This window comes from Spermophilus citellus (assembly GCF_964194105.1).
Source record: "Spermophilus citellus genome assembly, chromosome: 15".
NCBI lineage: Eukaryota > Metazoa > Chordata > Mammalia > Rodentia > Sciuridae > Spermophilus > Spermophilus citellus.
This window is the reverse complement of record NC_138195.1, coordinates 81,338,552-81,354,522: the sequence shown is the minus strand read 5'-3', so window position 1 is coordinate 81,354,522 and position 15,971 is coordinate 81,338,552.

Sequence of the window (15,971 nt, the reverse complement as noted above, 5' to 3'; positions counted from 1 at the left end):
TAAACCAGAGATTCCGGGCCAAAGCCCAGGCAGACCCCAGAGGATGTTGATCCCCCCCCCCCCCCCCCCCCCGCCGCGCGAGCTGGCTTTCTCATGCAACTGAGACTTGTGCCTCTTTATTGACATCTGTCTTAAATCTTGGCTTCAGAGCTGAATACACTCCTGTTCACCCCTTTTTCTACAGGAAAGTTTCCTATAGGAACAGGAAGTAGGTTGCCTCGACAGAGACCAGTAGCAACGGGCATGATGGCCAGACCAGAGACCAATTCTTGCTGATTTCAGAACATATCTATGGGTTAACCCTAAATCTAGATGTGGGCTCAATGACCTGGGAATTCTTACACTTTAAATGCGAATGGGAAACTGGTCTGCAAAAGCTCAATTTGGGTCTAGCAGGAGATTGTGACCTGACACCTTAAAGATAAGGTATTGTGTGTTGCACTGAGCATTGTACATCTGGGCTCATTCCTGTCTCCCCCAAATCCCGTGTGGCATGTGCCATCATTATCCCATTTCACAGATGAGGAGAAGACACTCAGAATGGCTTAGAATTATTCAAGGTCACATGGTCAGTGAGTTGCAGAGGCTGGATGAGATTCCAGTCTAGGGTACTCTACCCCTCCCCAAACCCTGGCCCTTATGCTGAGAAAGTGAAATGCATTGGGCTGGCCCTGGGGGAAATCATTGTGCTATCAGAGGTTCAGGAGGGGCTGTTTAGAACAATCACCAGGAAACAAAGAACATTGAACTTGGAATTAGACTGTGCAGGGCTAACATCCTGGTTTCACCACCTTCTTCCTCTGTGCTCTTGGACATACATATCTCTTTAACCCTCTAAGTCTCAGTTTTCTGTGCTGTAAAGCAAGGCTAATTATCCTAGACGTCTCCAAATACAGCTGCTCCACCCTTAAACATGAATGCTGCTCCTTGCATCAAGAGTAGGACTCTATCTCCTTCTCCCTGAATCTGGACTGGATTTGGGACTTGCTGGTGCCAAAAGAATCAGGAGGAAGTGACATTCTCAAACTTCCAAGAGCCAACCTAACATTTCTGTTTTGTCTGTCGGGGATCCCAGCCCCCACACTTTAAGGAAGCTCAGCCTGGACTGGGGAATGACTAGAGGCCCAGCTTGGATGTTCAAGCTCTGTCCAAACTCCCAACTAAATGCAGCCTCATGAAAAACTCTAAGCAAGACCAGCAAAGCAACCTGCTCAGCTGAACCCCAGCCAAGCCACAGAATTGTAAGAAATAATAAATATTGTTATTTTAAGTCATTACTCTGGGGGATGATTTGTTATGCAGCAAGAGATAACTGACATATTTACGTACCTCACTGGTTGTGGGGAGGATTAAACAGGCTAATGTGTTTAAAAGCAAGAACACCTGGGGCCGAATCTGACATCACGTATTCAGCCTGTGATTATTGGGCAAGTGCTTCGTGCCCAACGGGGCTCAAGGTCAATCGGGACACTGAGGGGAGCGAGACCAAGTCCCCACCCTCCTGGAGCTTTCACTGTAAGAGAGGAACGACAGACCATCAAGATAAGACAGCGTCAAGTACGAATGACTGCTGGGGAGATGCTGCCTGAACACTCTCTTGTTTTGGGTGCCGCTCATTTTCCTTGGTCCAGGAATTCCAGGGAAAGGAAGCTGGTAGGAAAGTGGAGACTGAGACTAAAATACTGGACCTATTTTAGACCATGTGGTCAGAAGGGCTGCTTCTGCTTGAGGAGTCTGGGTAGATATCTGGATGCTGTCCCCGCACACCCCGGATTCCCACAGTGACATCCAGCTCCATGGGCATCTTAACGACCTGCTTTTATCTATGCTAACTGAGCACATTCACAGGCGGATCCTCCGTGGTTTGGGCAGTGGTTGAGGCCCAGAAGGTGCTCAGGGAGCATTTGTTGACTGTGTGTACGCATTTCCCGGGTGAAACCAGGTCGGCCCCCCTCCACCACCATCACAGTCACAGTCACTGAGCTGAGGAGGCCCCAGTGTCGCTGCCACCCCTGCAGGAGACTGTAGAACACCTTCCAGCCCCTTCTGCACGCCATGCCCCTCCTGTTGGGAACCTCCCTGCTTGACCTGGGGAACCCTGCTTTACTTGGAGCCAGTTGCTGGGAATAGCCATCCACCTCACTAGGTGCAAAGTTCTAGAACATCATCAGAAGGAGACATATACCCACACTTCGCTTCAAGCCGAACCTCCCACTGAGGTACGAGAGGGGGAAGTAAGCGCTGTCTACCCCTCGCCTGGTTGCCAGACTGTAGGTTCCAGAAAGGAACGGACAGGAAGGAAGCCTGATGGACAGGGGACTCTACCCAGCAGGACAGAGGCCACCTTCTCCTCTCCAGCCCAGAGCCCACCTCATTGGGCCCACTAGAAACAACAGCCCCTTTTTGCCTCGTGAAAAATACCACCACTGAAGTCAAAGAGATCACCGTGGTGTACGCGGCCACCAGGCAATGGGTGGGCTCCCTCTGCCCTTCTGGCCAAACCCTTCTTTATTGTCCACCAGACCAGACAGCAACAGGGCAACTTGGGCTCCACATTCCACAAAGGGGCCGTGGCGATTTGCCACTCTGGGAGAGAGAGCCAGCGGGCCTTCTCCGTGGAGCCCTCTCTCTCCCCGCCTCTCCTCCAGCTGCTGCTGGTTCAAGCCGCTGCCTGCCCCAGCTAATAATGCCTTGTCACGCAGTGACAGAATTATGGTCTCACACTGGTTTCACATGTCACAAATAATTGTGCTCATTGCGCATCATATTGAAGTTGTCAGGACTCTCTTACGCCTATAATTTGTGTGAGTTGATCATACTTTGGTAAATCAGCAGGTCATGACCTGTGCCCTTTAGCCCCAGTGGCTGGCTGAGAACGACCTACAAATCTCGTGACAGGGACAACAGAGAGGGTATGAACTGTTCAATTGCTCGTGTCTGTCAGCTGCCACAGAGAAAGCCTGCTGCTCTTCCCTCTCACCATCCCTTTAAACCGTCGAACGTGGCACCCCCTGTCAGCCCGACTTAATTTCTTCACATCTGGTCTCTTTTCCCCCTAGATTCTTTTTTTTAAGCACTTTTGGATATTTCTCTCTCTCCCTTTCTCTCTCTCTCTCGTTTTTTTTTCCTTTACCACAAGACATGTTGGTGCCAAACCCAAGTGTCTTTCTTCCATGTGTTTCAAATAAAAACCTCCAGCGTCTGTGATAAAGTGGAGAGACCTCACTCTCTGCGTCCAGCCCTACCCAACAGTGCTTGTCGCAATGGCTAAGTCCTGCTGGCAGCTTTATGAGCTCCTCTGCTAGCACTTTATTGGGTAACACGTTCACAAATAGCGTTCCCCGGTCTTTGTTTTCATTAAGGGACAACGTGTACCATCAAGTTGCATTTAATTCACTGCTTTGTATTTCACACACAGTATCACTGACCAAGGCCTTGGGTGTCTACACTGGAAAGGGGGTAATGAAGTTCAAGCTGCTTTTATTACCCTAGACCTTCAGTAACTCATTTTTTTTAAAGTCCACGGAGAAGAAGAAAGATGACCAAGTCCTGGCCAGATGGATGTTCTTCAGATACACTGGAGGGAGGCCAGGGATAGAAGGGTTTGGTGGGGTCTGTTGTAAGTGCCCAGAGAGTAGTAAGCGTGTTCCTTGGTTTAAGGAGGAGAAGATGGCACATGGATGTCCATGCCGGTGGCTTCCTGCTCCTTGGCAAGCTACCACCCCTGCAGAGAAGCCCCAGTGGGTTTTGCAATCCTGAAAGCAGATGGCAACATCCAGCTGCTGATCCAACAGGCTGGGAAGTGAGGGGACCCATCCTTCCAGCTGGGCACTGGGTAGAACGGAAGCCAGGCAAGCCTCTCACTCACCCCGCACGAGCGGAGCTCGTGTGCTTCACATCTGAAGGCATCGGCTGAGCAGACGTGAACCGAGGATGAGACCGGAACACAGACAGTCCAGAATTGCTACAGAGAACACAAAGCCAAGCTCAGCGGTCTTGGTCCCCTTCCCCATACCGCTCCTGGTTCACAGGCACAGACCCACGGTGACTCTCGGAACTGGTAGGCATTTTACTTTAGGTGCAATTTACAAACAGCTAGTCACCAGATTAGAGCAGGGAGGGGGGTGGGAATTGGGGTGGTGTCCTGGCCACAACTAAACTTCCACAGGGCCCACCTGGAAGGCAAGTGCAGTGAGGTATAGATGGTTATGTGCTCCAGGTTTACCCTCCAGCTCTCTTTGCTGAAAGAATTTAATGGAAAAAACAGACAGATGGGGATTAAAAACCACAGGACCACCACTAACTAGCCTGGCAGCATTGACAAGTTACCGTAACCCTCTGGGCCTCAGTTTCCTCACCTGTAAAGTACTCAGCATATAATAGTGGCTGAGTGAGCACATCTTAAATTTTTTCTCAATCTAGGTTCTTATTTATAAGCAAAGTAGCCTGATGGATAACTTAAGAAGACTTTCTCAAAGAATTTACAAGAAAAAAAAATGTTGGGTAGCTTACAGGGTTCTCAGGAAGGCTGAAGAGCAAAGGACATAGTAACAGTCAGACTTTGCACGCTGTCTGGTTACCGTGTGACTTTGCACTTTATCTCCACCACTGGCCATAGAACCACTCTGGACTCCAGACTTCCATGAGCCTCTGCTTCACTCTCTCTCCTAGTTCAGAGTGCAAGACAGCATCACTGATTAGCCAACCCCAGGTCACAAGCAGTGCTGGAGATCAGGGAAGGAGAGCACTTCAGGAAACTTAGAGCAGGCCCGTGGCATGGTGAAGTTCTCCATCAGGTAGTCTCTCCACTCTCATGATTAACATGGGGCTGGGGAGGCAGAGCAACAGCTTTTATTCTCAACCCCTTTTATATAGTCCATTTTTCTTTTTTGCTTCCTTTTCAACAAAGGGGAAGGGAGAACTTTCTTTCCGTAGCCTGTTCCACTTGTCCAGAGCCACGCAGCATACAACTGACACTGTTTAGAATGAAAGCACATATATATCCAGCTACTAATTCGTTGTGCCTGTAACAGCTCATGGAGGGACTATGACAAAATTCAGGGAATGGAAGCAGTGAACATTGGCTACCAACTGCAATGGCCTTTGACTTCCAGGTCTATCACTGGTGAGGAAGAACTCTGAAGACGGACCTTGGCTGGTGAAGCAAGATGGTGGCTTGGTCAAGTCCATGGACAAGGAAAGAATGAGAATCACTTCTAGAAGATTCGGTCACACTATTATTGCATGTTCATGTTGTAGGCAGTAGGTTAAGTGTTATAGCTGGCACTATTTTGTTTAGCATTGTAAACATTGGAGGAGTATTTTTTTCCTTTTTGATGAGCTGTTGCATCCACATTTTACAAATAAGGAAGTCAAGGACACACAGAATAATGAACATTGCATGAAACTGGGTCTTGGAGATTTGCTTTCAAAGTGGGATGTGTCCACAGATGTCCCTGGGTGGCAACGGCACGTAAACATGACAAAGGAATCCCAGGGCACAATATCATGGATATTTAAGAAATGCCTGGTGATCTCATAATCTCCACCAGTGCATTGTTTGAGTTGAGGGATCGAGAGAAAAAAAATGCCGAGAAATATTTCATGATCTGGAAACTTTCAGCTCCTTTAATATAAAAATGTTCAACATGAAGTATTAAAGATGTAAGGATTCAGAGGTTGCAGGAGGCCAAGGAAGATTAAGAGATTCCTTCCTCCAAATCAACTGCATAGTGTATCCATTATGGGGCATGGAGAGTCCCCTCCCCTCCCCCATCCTCTCCACTTAATGGGAAAATGTTGAAAACTTTGAAGAAATGCTTTCTTTGTTCTTTAAGTTCCATGATTAATTAGGTATAAGCCATGTTTCAAACGTTTCGTCATTTATTTGTAATTCTCCCCAGAGCGTGTACAGTAACTTGGCTCAAAACAAGCAGATTACATTGCAAATGCTGCTCATATGCTGAAACTTTTTGTTTCCTTCCCGTCTCTTCTTTCCCCTACAATACTTGAGTGGAAGAACAAAGCTGGATTTCAGTTGGAGAGCGCACTCTGCTCTGTATGGATTTCCCTATCGGTAACCTCCAGAAGGGGACTGTAACAGGAAGCATTCCGTGGTCGGCCTCGTAACCACACTCAATATGGAGACACCAGGGTTGCTCTAGCCCCGGGATCTCTGCACCAGTCAAGCAAAGACGTGAATTTGCGTCAAGTCCCTCTTCATCTCTCCATCTCCACTGACAGTGGCCCCGGGAGTGGTAACCAAGCATCGGGGGGTGAGCAAGGGAGTGTAGTGGTAAACATGTGGTGCCAACTGAGGAGTCTGGCTCAGCTTTCAGAGTGTCCCTCTTATTTTCTGTAAAGTGAGGATAACAGTGGCCGCTAGGCCAGTTGGGTCACTTGTAGGACTAAATACGATGTAGTACAGTGCTTGCTTCGGATGTATCCTCTACTCTATTCTATGTCCTCTAGTAACCTGTGATACCTATGGTTTTCAGAGTGGCCCTCAACAGCCACAGAACATTCACACTGGGTCGGGCAACTTAGGACAGTTCTTGGTGCAGTGAGTTTGAATCTGCCCAATGAAATTGGATCAATTGGACAAGACCCCAATTACAAGCAATCTCTCTCTCTCTCTCTCTCTCTCTCTCTCTCTCTCTCACACACACACACACACACACACACACACACACACACACAGTGACCTCAGGGTACAATTCCCACAGAAGTTTTCTGACTCCAGGACAGAGGCTTCCCTTCATGCCTTCTCTCAGGCTCCCTGACTTGCTCTCCCTGCCAGCCCCTCGCTGTGGAATTTCTTTGCTTCTTCGTCTTTAACTTCACTCTCGCCAAAAATAAAAAATACTCCTCCAATACTCAGGGCAGACCCGCCCCCTGCTCCAGCGCTCCCTTCACTACCATTAGAGCTGACTGGACCTTTGGTCACTCTGAGCTACACGGTACGCAGTCAAGGCTGAGGCCCGGGGTCAGTAACCTTCATCTCCCTGGGGGCTGAGAATGTGCTGAACTGAACTGCTACCTGGATGGGGTTCCTGGGGTGCAGTCACAAGGTACCACCAACTGGTGACTTCCACACCAGAAGGGATTGCCTCGTGGTTCTGGGGTCCGGGAGATCAAGGGCAAGGTGTGAGCAGGCGGTTCCTCCCCAGGCTGTGAGGGAGCAGTCACTCAAGCCTCTCTCTCCTGGCCTCTGGAGCTTGCCAGCCATCTCTGGTGTTCCTTAGTTAGCGGAAGGCGTCGCCTCTCTGTCTCCACATGGCCCACTCCCTGCGTGCAGGTCTGTGTGTCCAATTTGCCCTTTGTACCAGGACACAACTATTTACATGAACTCGTCTTAACTTGGTCATCCCCCTCGCTACATCCCGAAGACCCTACTTCCCAGTAAGGCCGTATCCACAGGTCCTGGGGAGTAGGACTTAGACATCTGTTTTCTAGAAGGGTGGGGCTGGGAACTGGAGGACAGATGTTATTCAATACATGACACTAGGAGCAGCCACTGGGGGACAGCCCTAAGGAGTCAGAGGCGAAGTCAGCCAGAATTCTGGACCAACAAGTTCTCGAGCCCCATCATAATCATCTGTCAATCCTTAAGACAAAATTTTAAAAGAAGAATGATTCTGGGGCTGGGGCTGTAGTTCAGTGGTAGAGCACTTGCCTTGCACGTGTGAGGCACTGGTTTCAATCCTTAGCACCACATAAAAATAAAGAGATAAACAAAGATATTATGTCCATCTACAACGAAAAAAAAAATTAAAATAATTAACATTACTTAAAAAAAAAAAACGATGATTCTGGAGGTGGGAAAGATAGAGCCAGTGGGACCCAGGCATCTTTTTTTAAAGGTCCAGGCAGGTTGAGGTTCACTGTATCATACTAAACACAAAAACAACCCACTTGTTTTCCCTGTTCCAGCCTGAGAGGCATTTCTTACTTGAGAACCTTTAGGGTTACTCAGGATGTTTGAATGACTCTTAAAAATTGAGACTGACCTCTTCTATAGAATTCTATAAAGAATACAGAATGTTAGAATTCTCCAGATGGCCCTCATGTCTGTGTACTCCGGTAGGACCAACTCCTCCTGCCAAACGGAGTAGAGGCTGAGGCTTCAGTCCCTATTGAACATTTCAGTTGTAAATGTTTTTTGTAAACATTTCAGTTATAAATGTTTTGAGATGCAAGAAGGGAAGATGTCATAGGCCATGAAGACAGCATCTCTGTGAGTGGCATCCCGGGCCCATCCTCAATCTGGCTGGCCAGTCAGTGTGGACATGGAAATACAGATGTCTTGTGTTTGGACCAGGGAAAGCATCACCTATCTTTCTCTTCACAGGGAAAGGTGTGGTATCTGGGGAAATGCAGAAACGAGCAAGCCCCAGTCCAGGCATTGGGTGAAGACAGAGGAACACTGGTAACAATGATACGTCACATTTCCATGAGTACACCATGCATCTGATCGTCGCCGTGACAGCGTCCCTATTACTGTTAAATGTTTATGCCAATTTTCTACATGCAAAAATTTAATTCAGAGTATTCAGCTACTCGGGTGATGGCATTCTTCTTTGCGTCCTAGAAGTAAAGAACGCACAGCAGATTCTTTGGAAATTAAAGATGCCTTGATTCGCAAATATTTTATTAAAGAGCCCGGAAGGACAAAAGATGCCTAAATTGGCATTTTAGTCTTTGCTGTCTGAGAACAAGTTCTTAGAAACTCCAGGAAATGGGCACGGGGCTCTATCAAGGGACTGGGAAATCACTCATTCTGATAAAATTCCATTTTCTTATTTCGGAGGGAAATGGGGAGATGGTGTCGAAGGAAACGGGACAGTCCATTAGGACTAGCTGCATGGTGAGTTGCAACGTCTACCCACCCCAGGGATGTCAGTGATACCCACAGCCCCGCCATCCTCCCTGCAGCACTTGTGATAACAAAACAATAATTTATCAATGGCCACAAGTTTGACCTCTCGCCCTGGTCAGATCACAGTGAGTCCGGCAGAAAGGGGAGGGAGGCCCAAGCTTTGCCTGGATAATGGGAGGTTAGGGAGTGAGGAGCCCTCTTCTGCCAAGAAGTTAATCTCCAGTATTTATTTGGGTGCAAACGAAAGTAGAATAATGGGGAAGGAGGTCCTCCATGTAAGAGAAACTCCAAAGCTTTACAGACTGAATTAGGTGTAATCCTTATGGGATCCCTAACAGCTCATAAATAACTTTTAATGAGATTTCCAGTGAGTCAAATAGCACATGGGGCAAAAAAAAATAGTCTTCTTTTCTATTTTTGCTATTTTGTTTTCCATAAAGCACATACTCCATAGCATTGTTTTCCAAAGCCATAACTAAAAGAAGGGAAACCATTTCAATAAGAGGAGATTAGTACTGAAAATATTTAATTAACTGATAGGGACAGGAAACGCTCGAACATGTCATTGGACATACTTGACATTGACCACTAATCTATGGGAACTCCGAGAGCTGAGTCTCCAGCATGTTCTGGAGTTAAGCAGAGAAATAAATCAAGGTTTGCAAATGTCATTTAGGTTTTCACCTGTCCCACGATTCAAAATTATTGGCTTCCCAATGAAAAGCACATGTTGTGTCCCCTGCCGGGGGGGCAGTAATGAAGTGAGGCAGACACTCTCCAGCCCTCCCTCCCATCGTGCCCCTCTTTATTTCCCATCCAGTGAAAATAATTACTGTGTCCTTAAGGGAGCGCTTCCCTGCGTCTGGTCCACCAGTCAGCGCTGCCAGGCTGCTCCTCCAGCCCTGCCCCTCTTCCTTGTGGGACCTCGGTTTGATTTATGAGAAAATAGTTGGCAAATTGCAGTGTCCATCTTGATGGATGACATCATTTGGACCATTTTGCTGATCATGTATGACTACCTTTTTTGTGTGTGTGTTTAGCCTGGTTGCAATTGATCCGCAGCTCCAACAGCTGAAAAAGGAGGGGGGGGTAGCAATTGCCTGTTCTTGGAGAGGCCACCAAGCAGCAAGATCTCTTGGCCTTTGGTTCCCTGGAAACCCACCAGTGATGTTCAAGCCATTTACACAGAGCCCTCAGAGACGTTCTCTGAGGCAATCCCAGGAAGACTCCTAGAGGTAGGTAAGATGGGTATCCTTCCTATCTTCATTTGGAAGATCGTAAAATTGAAACTCAGAGAGGCTGAGTGCTTTGCCCAAGGTCACACAGCTTGTCAGTGCTCGGGGGTTCAAATCTTGGCACTTTGACCCCAAAGCTTTCCGTGACTTCATGATGGAATGGGAGTGCACATTTGATGATGAAATCAGACTCCCTCCATACTAGGCTGTTTGTCCCACTGTCCCTCCCTTAATTCCTGCAGTAGGTTCCTAACTGGTCTCCAGACCTCTAATAACCTCCTGCATGACAACTTTACAAGACCAAGTTCAGCGACATCCTGGCACTGTTAGCAGCTTTCAGCCTCTTTTCATGCTCTGCCACTTGCCCACAGAACTCTCCACCAAACAGGAAAGTTCCAGAGGTGTGGAGTAGAACCCTTTGGAATCCCAAGTTTTATCTTAAATTTTAATATGGACTTTTCATGACACTCAGTATGCACTTGTTGGTTTTGTTTTTTGTTTTTCTCTTAGAAATGATTTTAATTGAAAAGAATTTCATTAAAATGGACATTCTGGCCAGGTGTGATGGCCAAGGAGGCTGAGGCAGGAGGATGGCAAGTTCAAAGCCAGCCTCAACAATTTAGCAAGGCCCTGAGCAGGTGAATGAGACTCTATCCCTAAATAAAATATTTAAAAATCTGGGATGTGGCTCAGTGGTTAAGGGTCCCTGGGTTCAATCCCTGGTACTGGAAAAAAAAAAAGGACATCCTCAAGGTCTGCCCATCTCTGTCCTCTGACTTTGGGTACTCCTTAGGGCACCTCCTTTGAGGACTCCTGGGACACATCGTAACTCTCGAGGTTATTGAGTCTCAGGTTTGGAACAAGTCCCCGGCCTGCCAGCTCTGCCTTCCGCCCAGCCTCATCTCTGCCACTTGCCTCCAGGTCCCCCAGGGCAGCCATGAGGACCTGCCACACCTCAGGGCTTGGCACAGACTGTCCCCCACCTCAGGCCTCTCCCCTCTACCTGGAGGCCCCCTGCAGGCTCCTGCCCCGAAGCCCCTGGATGTGGCTGTGGCTGTGGCTGTGGCTGCGTCCTCTGCTCCCCGTTCACGGTGGCACTCAACCCTTTGAAGCCTGGTCAATCGTGGACTTCTCTTTCTCCATTGAATGAGGTCCTGTTGCTCACTGTCCCCAGGCCACACACACTGTTCCCACGGGGCAGGCTCTTAGAGGCGAGCCTCGTCTCACCTGCTCACAGTGCACAGCTGACGGCACAGCTGACGAGAGCGTCCACATATTTTTAAACCTGTGATGGGGCAGAGGTTTTCATGTGGGCCAGGGCCATGATCACATCTGGTCTTCTTGTCCTTCCATGCAACAGACCAAGGAGCTCCAGTTCACCTCAGCCCTGTTGGGGGTTCATGGTGATGCCCAGACGTTGGACTTGGCAAGCCTGGGTCCCCTTGACCTCTTCTTGCTCCCTCTGTCTGACCTCAGCTCTCCCATCTGCAAAAGGAGCAATGGTGGTGTTATTGAGAGGTGGTGGTCAAGGGCACGAGTACTAGAACTGATGGCCCAGGGTGGAGATCAACAAACAACAGCCACGGACGAACTCCGGCGGCTACCTGTTTTCGTGTGGCCTTTGAGTTAACATTGGTTTTTGTATTTGTAAATGTGTTTTTTAAAAAATCAAAAGAGTAGTAATATGTCAGGACACATGAAATTTAAGTTTTTGACTCTATAAATACATTTTATTGGGATCTAGGCCTTGTTTACATATTGTCTGTCACCGTTTCTGAGCTACCAGGGCAGAGCTGAGCGGCTACCGCAGGCACAGCCTGATGTCTACGACAGACCCTCTGTGGAAGAAATGGCTGACCCTCTGCCTGCGTTCAAATCCCAGCTCCTCCCATCGTGCCCTTCATGACCTTGGGAAGATGAGGGGACATCTCTGCCAGCTTCCTCCGCTGGAAGAGGGCTGTGATGAAACCTATCTCAATGCACCTGATGAGATTAAAGTGCAGCAACACACCGAAGGCTGGGGAGGACCCTACACTTAGCTGCCACCACAGAGCTACCTTCCCAGAGGACCAGGGCATGCCCAGGAGCACAGTGGGGCTGGCAGCAGTTACAGTGCCTACTGTGTGGGGGTCAGGAGCAATGGGACAGGGGAGGCTGAGACTGGAGCCATGGGCCCATCTGTGTGAAAGCAGAAAGCAAGAGCCCAGGAGAATCTGACGGATCCCACTCCCAGGGATCAGTCAGGACCAGGCTGGTCGCTAAGTCAAGAGTTGCAAGTTGGCTTTAGACAAGACCGACTCTGAAACCAGAAGGGGGTGGGGACAGAGGACTCTGGAAGACCCCCCTCAGTCCCAGGCAGCACTGCAGGCAGGGACCTGTTTAGAAAGACAGGCTTGTCGTCCTCCTTTTCCCGATGAGGAGACAGGAGCTCTGGGTGGTTAAAGGACTTGCACAAGAGAATTCCCACTTGTCAATCACCAAATCCACAAAGCCACGCGCCTGGACCTGGGCTGCTCCCTCACTCCACCCAGCCAGCCTTCCTACGCAGGTTCAAATCGGGGAACAGATTGTCTCTGCGGTTATGTTTTTTGGTTTTTCCAAGAACAGAGAGTAGTAATTAAAAAAAAAAAAATTGAGTTTCACTCCACTGTGTTTCCCCCTTTTGTACAGAATACTGTGTATTCTTTATTGCTGGGTGTCACAGGCTCGGGTTTTCAGCAAGGCCTGTAACAGGGGTCTCCAGCCTACAGGATCTATCCTCCCCATGGCTCAGGAACAACTCTACAAATGGCAAATTGTTTATGATTTGAGAGCAGCACAGATCCAAGATGCACTGAAAGACGCAATGAAAGGAGAAAGAGGGGGCGGCAGGCAGAGAAGAAGCAACAAGTGACTCAAAAATCCAGGCCAAACACAAGCCCAGAGATCTCAATAGACACTTGATAAAAATACCTGCGTAGTGTCTGTGCGTCTTCGCAAGAAGGCTCTAGATCCTATTTATTATTCTGAACCACTGTGATTGCCAGGGAAGATGGCGCTCAGCAAGGCGGCCTCCAGGGAGGGAGGAGGGAGGCCCTGCTTTAGTGCCTAGTGACAGAGAATGTTTGAGCTGTGCCGTCCAAAGTGCGGATTCTTGTTTATTTGACAATTTTTCTCTCTTGGACGTTGTATTTAAACAAGTGTCTCCTTTGGTCCAGTGTTTTTTCAAATTTATTTATAGAAGAACTTTTCCTTCCCTCTTCTAATCTGTTTTTCATATTTTGGTGAAAGGGATAATATATAAAATTTTACAAGGGTCTCGCTTTCCCTGCATTTCCTAAGCATGGGCATCTGGTGTTCTCATTAAGACAGCGATATCCATTCACAGGCTCACCATGTCTTTAATTCATGCTAAGAGCCGTGCGGTCATGTGAAGAATACACTGTTTTCCGGTATCTTTCAGAAATCTTCTTTTTCAAAAACCTTTCCAACATTCCTCTGTTCACTTCATTCTGCTCATAACAGAAATGGAAGTTTCTTCTTTCTGTCTCCCCCCCCCCCAGATTGTAAGATACACAGATTGTTTTCTGGATTCTGCCCAAAGCACGCTTATTTAAGTTACAAGGGTTTCACTAGGACCTATCTAAATTTTAGGCTTTAGGGCTGAGCAGAGGGAGAGAGAAAGAGAGCAGAAAGAGCTGTACACAAAGAGTTTCTCATTACACATTGCAATGAGCCTCGAAATACTATATTCCTGCTGAGAGCACCTCGGGTTTGGTGGGGCTTTGGAAAACTCGAATTAGTTTATAATCTCCTGGAAATAATATAACCCAAAAGATTGGATCAAAACCCTATGTGGTGTCAATGATGCATTTGATTATGTGAGAGAGAGGTTTGGATAGGACGACTGGAAAACACACACACACGAGCATGCACGCACACACACACCCCATACGTGCCCACACACTCACACCCCGTATGTGCAAAATGTAATAATTTATCCATGAACCAAGATGTTCATGACAATTTCAGAATTTTTACCAAGAGAAGCTTTGTCTATAAACTCTTTATGGCATTATTATCACTATTATGATGATGATGATGATGATAATAATGACTTAAAATACAAATAATAGTTTAGACCAAAAAATAGTGTATTGCTCATTTGATTAGGGTAGGGATGGTGCTCTCATGCAAGGCTTTGGGTAATTTGCATTTTTCTACTATGCTGGTACTATAAGTACTTGTAAGTTTCCTCTCAAGAGTTCCCAGCATGTTAGAGAGTCCCTTCTATATAGAAATCCATTTAAATTGACAAGCTGATGAATGACCTGCCCAGGTAATATAGATGACTGTGGGTAATCATATTGGGTGCAATGTATTTTAATGATGTCTAAACCGTCAGATGTTGGTACACCTAGTTGAGAAAGGTCTGTTGAAATTGAACCTGTTTGTTTTCTTCGAGCCCACTCTCAGTAATTTATGAGTCTGAATGTGGTCTGCAAGCTTATGTTTCCTGTTATTTGTCCCCCCCCTTGTGGGGGGGTTGGGGCTCTAATCCATTAGGCTGGCAAATGAGTTGCCTTGAATTTAAGTGGTTCCTGGAAGTTGTTTTCCTTACTAGCAATCGGGTCCCCCAGAATCAGAGCAAATCGTTCATTCTTCTGATGCCTCTAAACTCCACGTAACTCCATGTAACTCCATGTTCCAGTCCTAGAAACCAGAATTGGCAATTATTATCTAGTAATAGTCTAGCAACAGCAATTATGTGACGCAATGTAAAGTACATGGCATCACTTATATTGTTGTGTTTTAGCCCAAAGTGTATAACTGAGTCCATTCAGGCTTTAGATACAGTCGGCAGCTCACGGGAAACACAGTGGGTAGAAGAACAAGCTAAACAGCACCACAAGGAAGCAACCTGAAGTCTAGATGAGAGGACATTCTGCAACAAGCCAGTGACATCGAAAGAAGATGTACAAGATGAAAAAGATGAGAAAGCCATAGCAACAAATGTGATGCATGATACTTATTATAAGATTGAGCAAAGCCCTATAATGGACATCTTAGAGTCAGGGAAATTTAAATATCATCTAACTTCTATAAGAAAGGGAAATTTACTAAAATAGATGAAAATTGTTTGACAAAATTAGATTACAAAAGAGAGTGTATAGTATGATCTCATATTGACTAAAAAAAGAAACACCTCTCCCTCTGCACACAAGCACACTCGTGTTTATATGTGTGTTTACACATGTGCATGCATAACGGCCTGGAAGGATGTGCACACATATGTAAAATGATAGCAGTGATTTTTGTAGGGACAGCATATACTCATGTCCTCTTGCTGCTGTGACAGATTACAACAAAGTGGATTCAAAAAAACACAGGCTTATTATCTCCCAGTTGTGGAAGTCAGAGGTCTTTTTTGTTGCGCTAAGCTCAAAAATCAAAGGAAGTGCTAAGAGAGCTTCTAAGGGCCACCTGCGCTCCTTGGCTCACAGCACCACATCACTCCATCCTCTGTTCCAACACCACACACATCACCTTTTATCACACATCACCTTCTCAGACTCTGGCCTTCCTGCTTCCTCTCATAATGACCCTTGTGATTACATTTGGTCCACCAGACAATCCAGGATAACCTCTCATCTCAGGATTCTCAACTTAATCACGTTTTTACAATCCCTTAACCCTATAAGGAAACAAATTCACAGGTGCTGGGGATGAGAACGTAGACAACTTTGAGTGGGTGGGTGGTGTAATTGGGCACCACAGTGGAACTCGGCTTCTTTCTGCAGTGTTGCCCCTCTATGCTCTCTGATTTTATACAGAAAATAGTGTAGTGCTCATTTGATTAGGGTAGGGATGGTGCTCTC